Below are 5,759 nucleotides of genomic sequence, written 5' to 3'. Positions count from 1 at the left end.
AGCCCCCGGCCCCCGCCCAGGGCCCCGCCGCCCCGCGGGGCACCCGCTCCCCGGCCCTGCCTCGGCTGGCGCTCGGGGTCGCCCTCGGACCTAGAGCGCAGCTCGGCTCGGCGCCCGCGCACGTCCTACGTCACGGCGTCGCCCCCGGCGTGCGCGCGGCGGGGACCGGGGGGCGGAGCCGGCGCCGAGGGCGGGGGCGGAGGCGGAGGCGGAGGCAGCGGCCTGTCAGGCCCGCACGGGGGCGCGCTCGGGGCCGCGCCAGGCCACGGCCCGCGCGCCGCAGCCCAGGGCGGCCGAGCGCTGCGAGCCCAGGCGAGGCGCGCCGACCGGAGCGGCGGGCGGCTGAGGTGAGGCGGGGGCGGCGAGGGTCTGACACCGCCGGCGGACACCCGCCGCGGGAGCCGCGTGTATGTCCGCGCCGCCGGGCAGGTGGGGAGGCCGGGCCGGTGTGGGGCTCCGGCGAGACTCCGTGCCACCGGCGGGGGGTCGGAGGGGCTGCGGGCCGGGATGCCCGCGGAGGGAGGCTGCGCCCGGACGGCCCGATCTCCTCCCGGGGCGCCGGTCTGCGCGGATGCTCTGCGCCGCCAAAGAGGAGGCTGCGCCTGGGGTGGAGGGGAGACTGCGCCTCGGGACGAGGCTGCGCCCCCGGAATGGAGGGGAGACTGCGCCCTGGGAGGCGGCGGTGCCCGAGGGGTGGGGGCCTACATCCCTGGGTGCGGCTGCGCCCGGGGTGAAGCTGCTCCCGGGGAGGGGAGCCTGCCGCGGGGACAGCCCCGTCCCCACCCTGCGAGCGCCGCGTCGGCGCCGAGGCTCTGTCCCGGGGAGGACGCCTTCGCCCGGGGATGCGGCTGCGCCCCGGGGTCAGACTGCGCCCCAGGGTGAGGATGCGCCCCCAGGACGAGACTGCGCAGAGGTCGGCCCCGCGTCCGCCGTGTCCCCGCGGGATGCCCTGCGCCGCGGTGCGGGGAGCGGGCCCCTGGCGAGGGGCCGCCGAGTCGGGGGTGAGGCTGCGCGCTCCGAGGGCGCGGTGTCCGCGGGATGCCCTGCGCCGCGGGCGCCCGGTGGGGAAGTTCCCGCGGAGCCGGACGCCGGGAGCGCTCCGGAGGCATCTGGGGCGTCCCGGGGCCCGGGGTGACTTCTGACGCGTTCGCATCTGCAGTAGGAAAAGCACCGGCGGTGGAGGGTCCGAGGGAAGGGGTCCATGGAGCCCCGATGTACACGTTGGTTACCCTAAAATGTGTCCCCGCCCCGGGCTGTCCGGGGGAGACGTCTCCCGCACCACTTTGCTCGGTTCGCAGAGAGTATTTTTAGCCAACCCGTGTTGGTTTTCCGTGTGATAAAGGCGTTTTATTTCCTCCTTACCCGAACCGATGAAGGCTAGCGTTCCGTTCTCAAAGCGCCTATAAGGAACAGTGGCTTGGTGTCACACCTGCTTCTTGACGCCCAGTGCTCCCATTAAGGTGATCAACCTGTCGTTAAGTTTTGGGAATAGAATTATTTAAATAGAAATATGTAAACATTTTCGTTCCCTCTTAAATTTACTCGTATGTATTATACCTTTGAAAGATGCCACCCAGAGCTGCATGTCCCCAAACACGGGGTTGTCTTCAGGACAGTTCCCGGGCAATGCTTTCCCCTCTGCCTGCTGAGGGCTTCCCAGAGAGGACAGGGGAAGGAGAAAGGGTCGGCGATGCTGCTCTGCCCTGGGAAGAGAATTAGCTGCCCCTCTGTGCAGGGCTCTTCCAGAGGGCTCGGTCCTGTCTCAGGGGCACCCCAACGGTGGGTGGCGTGGTAAATAGGTGATGAGACTCTGAGCTGGTGCCCCATTCTGCCCCGAGGTGCAGGCCAAAGACTCAGCACGAGCTTGGAAAGGAATGCCTTGGCTTTGAGTAATGCCTGTTAGATACGGGAAGACAACGCCTTCAGCGACATCCTCAACCAATTTGAAATTATAGTTGAAAGGGAAGAGAGGAGGCCTTGCTGCAGCGGGCAGAGGGGAAGAGAAAACTGGTCCAGCTCTGGGAAGTGCATGACGCGAGTCTTGAGGTGCAATGTGCCCAGGAAGTCAGTCCTGGGAGTGAGGAGAGAATTAGCTAATGACATCATCGGCAAAAACTTCTGGGCGCACAGGCTAATTCGTTCCTTTGTGAATTTACATGTTGTAATAGCAGTTCAACTGCTTTTCGATTTTTGGAAGAAGAAAATTCTTTAGGCTGACATTTGTGAGTCAGTAAAACAAACGTAGTTCATTATTATCCATAATATTTACCAAGTACTATGCTGTGCGCTAGGCCCTCCCTGTTTTCAGCAGGGGACACAGTAAAGGACAAGCTAGGCAGAGATTTTAAAAAGCTCCAAAGCTGGCAGTTTGTTTTATTAATCACTTTTGTAGCATCACAGTTTAAAAATAAAATTTATAATTTTAGTTATAAATTTTTTCAATGTCTAGCATTAATTTTTTTGCAGATTTAAAAATATAAATATGCACACAGTACATTCTAGAGGTACAAACAAAAAAGACAAGGAAACCTCCTTCCACCCCATACCCAGTAGCCCAGCTTCCTCCACCTGCTATGATTGTGTATTCTTCCCGCAATAGTCAAAATAGTGTACACACAGTCGTATATGTGTTTTAATATCGTTTTTAGTGTTTGCTATAACAGACAGCGCCACAGTGAACATTTTATGCATAGCTGCAAGCAAAGCCTGGCAATCACTTTTTATTAATCATCAAAATTCCTTAGCTATAAGGCTTATTAAGAGCTGGGTTATATTCCCTTGGATGTTGTGACAAGCCTTGTCAGTACTTAGAACCAAAGCATATTATTTAAATAGGTAGAAGATCGTGATAACGTACACTTTGGAGTTTAATAGGTGAACTTACCAACTTATTAAAAACTTGAAGAAAATTTATCAGTCATAGTGTGAAACTGAGAAGAGCTTGGAGAGGTCCAATTTTATTGGAAAACTTGATGGTTTTGTTTTGTTTTTTTGGTTTTGTTTGGTGTTAACTTTCTAAAATGCAAATTTCCAAATCTATAATTTGTGATAGAAATGGTGATTTTAAAAAAACACACCCTTTTAAAAATATGTTTATAATATGTGAGGTAGGAAAGGCCGTGGTGAGAATTTCACTTACACATTGTATGTTGGAGTCATTATGATTCCCTTGTTCCTTGAGTGACTGTTCTTGGCCATGTTCCTTTCATGTGGAGTGTGGAGAGGGGACGTGCAGTGACCAGCGGGTCTTCACGTGGCCTTGCTGCAGAGCTCACGATTGGGCCCGGACCATGGGTATCATCACCTCTTTGTGTGATCTGGTGAGGGCGCTGGCTGATCTTCTCCACCTGTACCTGTGCAAGGTGTTCTAGGAGGGTATAAAGAAAACGCACTTTGGCTTTAGGTTTCCCGTCCTTGTGATAGGATGAAGCTGAAGATAAGCAGGGAAGGGGTAGAAGGAGCTCAGAGGTGCCTGCCTGCCTCTAGGTTGGTTTTGTCTCACTTTCGGGTCACCCCACAGTATTTACCAGGTATTGTTCTGGACCCTGGAGGCGTGGGAGCTTGCACAGCAAGAATAGTTCCTGCCCTCATGGGGTTCACATTATAAGGAGAGAACATAAAGTCCTAAGTGCCAGGCTGGGCAGTGTGTGTGGGATCTGAGAGGGAGCCCAAAGGATGGAGGGAGCTGGGTGCTACCCTGGCAGCTGCATTCAGGCAGCAGGAGCTCTGGAGTCAAAGCTTTGTGCCCAACCGATTGTACTGCGCTGGTGATAGCAGGGAGGTCATTGGCAGGAATTGCCCCTGGGGCACCGAGGGCTGAGGTGAGGAATTTAGATCTTCACCTACCTCAGTGTGATAGGAAGCCTTGGGAGGGCTGCCTTCCTCCCTCCTTCTCTTCCTCCTTCCTTCCCTCCCTTCCTTCCTAGTTGGCTTAGAGAGTTTTGAATGAGGGAGTGACATGATCTGATTTATCTTTACAGAGAATCGTCCTGGCTGTTACGTAGCTAACATTCGCGAGGAGCTTAAGCACTTTGCATATATTAATGCAATTCTCATGAAAGTCCAAAAAGTAGGCATTATTGTTTGTCTTCTGTGGGTAAAACTAGGCAGAGAGAGGCCACAAATAAGTGGCAAAGGCAGGACCTCCCTGAGCACCTGTTCCTGGCCCGCCCCCCCCCCCGGCCTGCCACAGGCGGGAGAGGAACAACAAGGGTATCCGTGACCAGGGCAGAGTTGGCCAGATCCGATGCCACCATCGGCAAGTTGCAGCATCACTGTTTGTACTATTAGCAGGAAAGTGTTGCCAATTAGACTGGCACGTGCTTTCTTATCACTTAGCTTTTCCTCTACTCACTGCAAGTACAGACTTTTCAAGTCAGACGACTCTTGTGCTTCCATAAAAGAGGAAAATGTGAGTGAAGTAAAATAAAGTAATTCTACATGTCTTCATGTTTAGAACCCAGTTCTTCCAAGTCAGCCTTTGATGTGGTGCCTTGCTGCCTGCGGTGCTGTCCGCTGTGCTGTCACTGGGCATTTCTGAGATAGCAGCACTGTTGTCCCTGGGGTGTCGTCCCAGCTGCCAGGCCCAGTCAGCAAGTCTGCATGCTTTCTCGGTCTCGCTGTCAGGTGTTAAGGAAAGGTTTCCGGTCCTGCAGGGACCTGCTGACCGACTCACTGACAGTTACGCTGTCCTGTCATACCTCCAAGAGGAGCAGCTGAGTTGAGTGTGCCGATGCAGAGCCTTGTGACACACCTCCAATTCCAGGCACTCCACTTTCCCAGGAGTTAGGATGTGGGGCACGCCCTCAGCACTGAGGAATGTGGCCTGTTTAGCCGGCGGGCCCATCAGGATGGCCAATAGACTCTGTGAGAAGGAGCATTCCAGAACGACCCCAGGGTTGTTGGCGGCACAGCTGGCTGGCCAGTTGTGAGGCGGGGAAGTCTCTGTGGAGATGAGGAGCGAGGAGCGCAGGAGGTTCACACTTGGGAGGCCGTTCCTCAGCTGTCCCCGCAGACCAGAGCTGGGGCGTGCAGGCGGCTCCTCATCCCACCCTGTGCCAGATGTGTGATTTTGAGCAGGCTGCGTAATCTTTCTGGGCTTTGGTTTTCTTGCCTGTGAATTAGGAGGAAGACTAGCAGCTTGTGTCCTAGGGTGACTGGGTGGATAAACTGAGCTCATGTAAAGTGCCCAAAATGTACCTCAGCAATAGGACTAAAGACGGTTTACTTTGCTTGTTACTTCTGTGATTAGTCACCAAGTGCAGGTGTTTGGATAATTTCAGGTTGACTTCAAGAATACGTAAATGTGGCCGTGATTTGCTTATCTCAGGTGCTTGAAACCACAGACTGGGCAGTGGGTGTAGAGACTGGAGAGCAGGAGGACGAGGACTGAGCCTAGGGGCTTTGGCCAGGAGTCCACAAGACAGAGGATCTAGCAATACCCACTGAAAGGGGTCTGTAGAAGGAGGAGGAAACCTGGAGGGTAGTGGCCTGGAACCAGGGCTGAGGGCTGGGTAGTTCCGGCCCTTTCAGTGAGGGATTGCTTGGGTTTGATGAGAGGCAGATGGCCTTGTGGTGGGGAGAGGGAGTGGGAGTGAGGAAGCAAGAACATCCAGTAGACAGGACTCTACAAGTTTGGCTGAGAAGGGACAGAGTAATGGGACAGTAGCTGGGGGGAGTGGGGGGGGGGGGGGGACTTGGGAGTTTTTTTATTTTCAAATGAGTGTTTATAGCATGTTTATGGGCTAATAGGAACACTC

At 55.0% G+C, this 5,759-nt stretch overlaps 1 protein-coding gene across 2 annotated transcripts in view; it reads left to right on the top strand.

Annotated features, from left to right (window-relative positions):
* The first annotated feature begins 252 nt into the window (after nt 1-252).
* ADARB1 (adenosine deaminase RNA specific B1) overlaps nt 253-5,759 on the top strand; it is a 102,971-nt gene continuing 97,464 nt past the window's right edge. For both annotated transcript variants that reach the window (XM_070407064.1, XM_070407065.1), the window contains exon 1: nt 253-347. The gene's annotated coding sequence lies outside the window, so the exon portion shown is untranslated. The remainder of the gene's footprint in view (nt 348-5,759) is intronic.

This window comes from Myotis yumanensis, unplaced genomic scaffold (assembly GCF_028538775.1).
Source record: "Myotis yumanensis isolate MYYU_CA2020_CCGP unplaced genomic scaffold, mMyoYum1.0.hap1 SCAF_2, whole genome shotgun sequence".
In the NCBI taxonomy this organism is placed as follows: Eukaryota; Metazoa; Chordata; class Mammalia; order Chiroptera; family Vespertilionidae; genus Myotis; species Myotis yumanensis.
The sequence above is the reverse complement of the archived record's forward strand: the minus strand, read 5'-3'. Positions and strand labels throughout refer to the sequence as shown.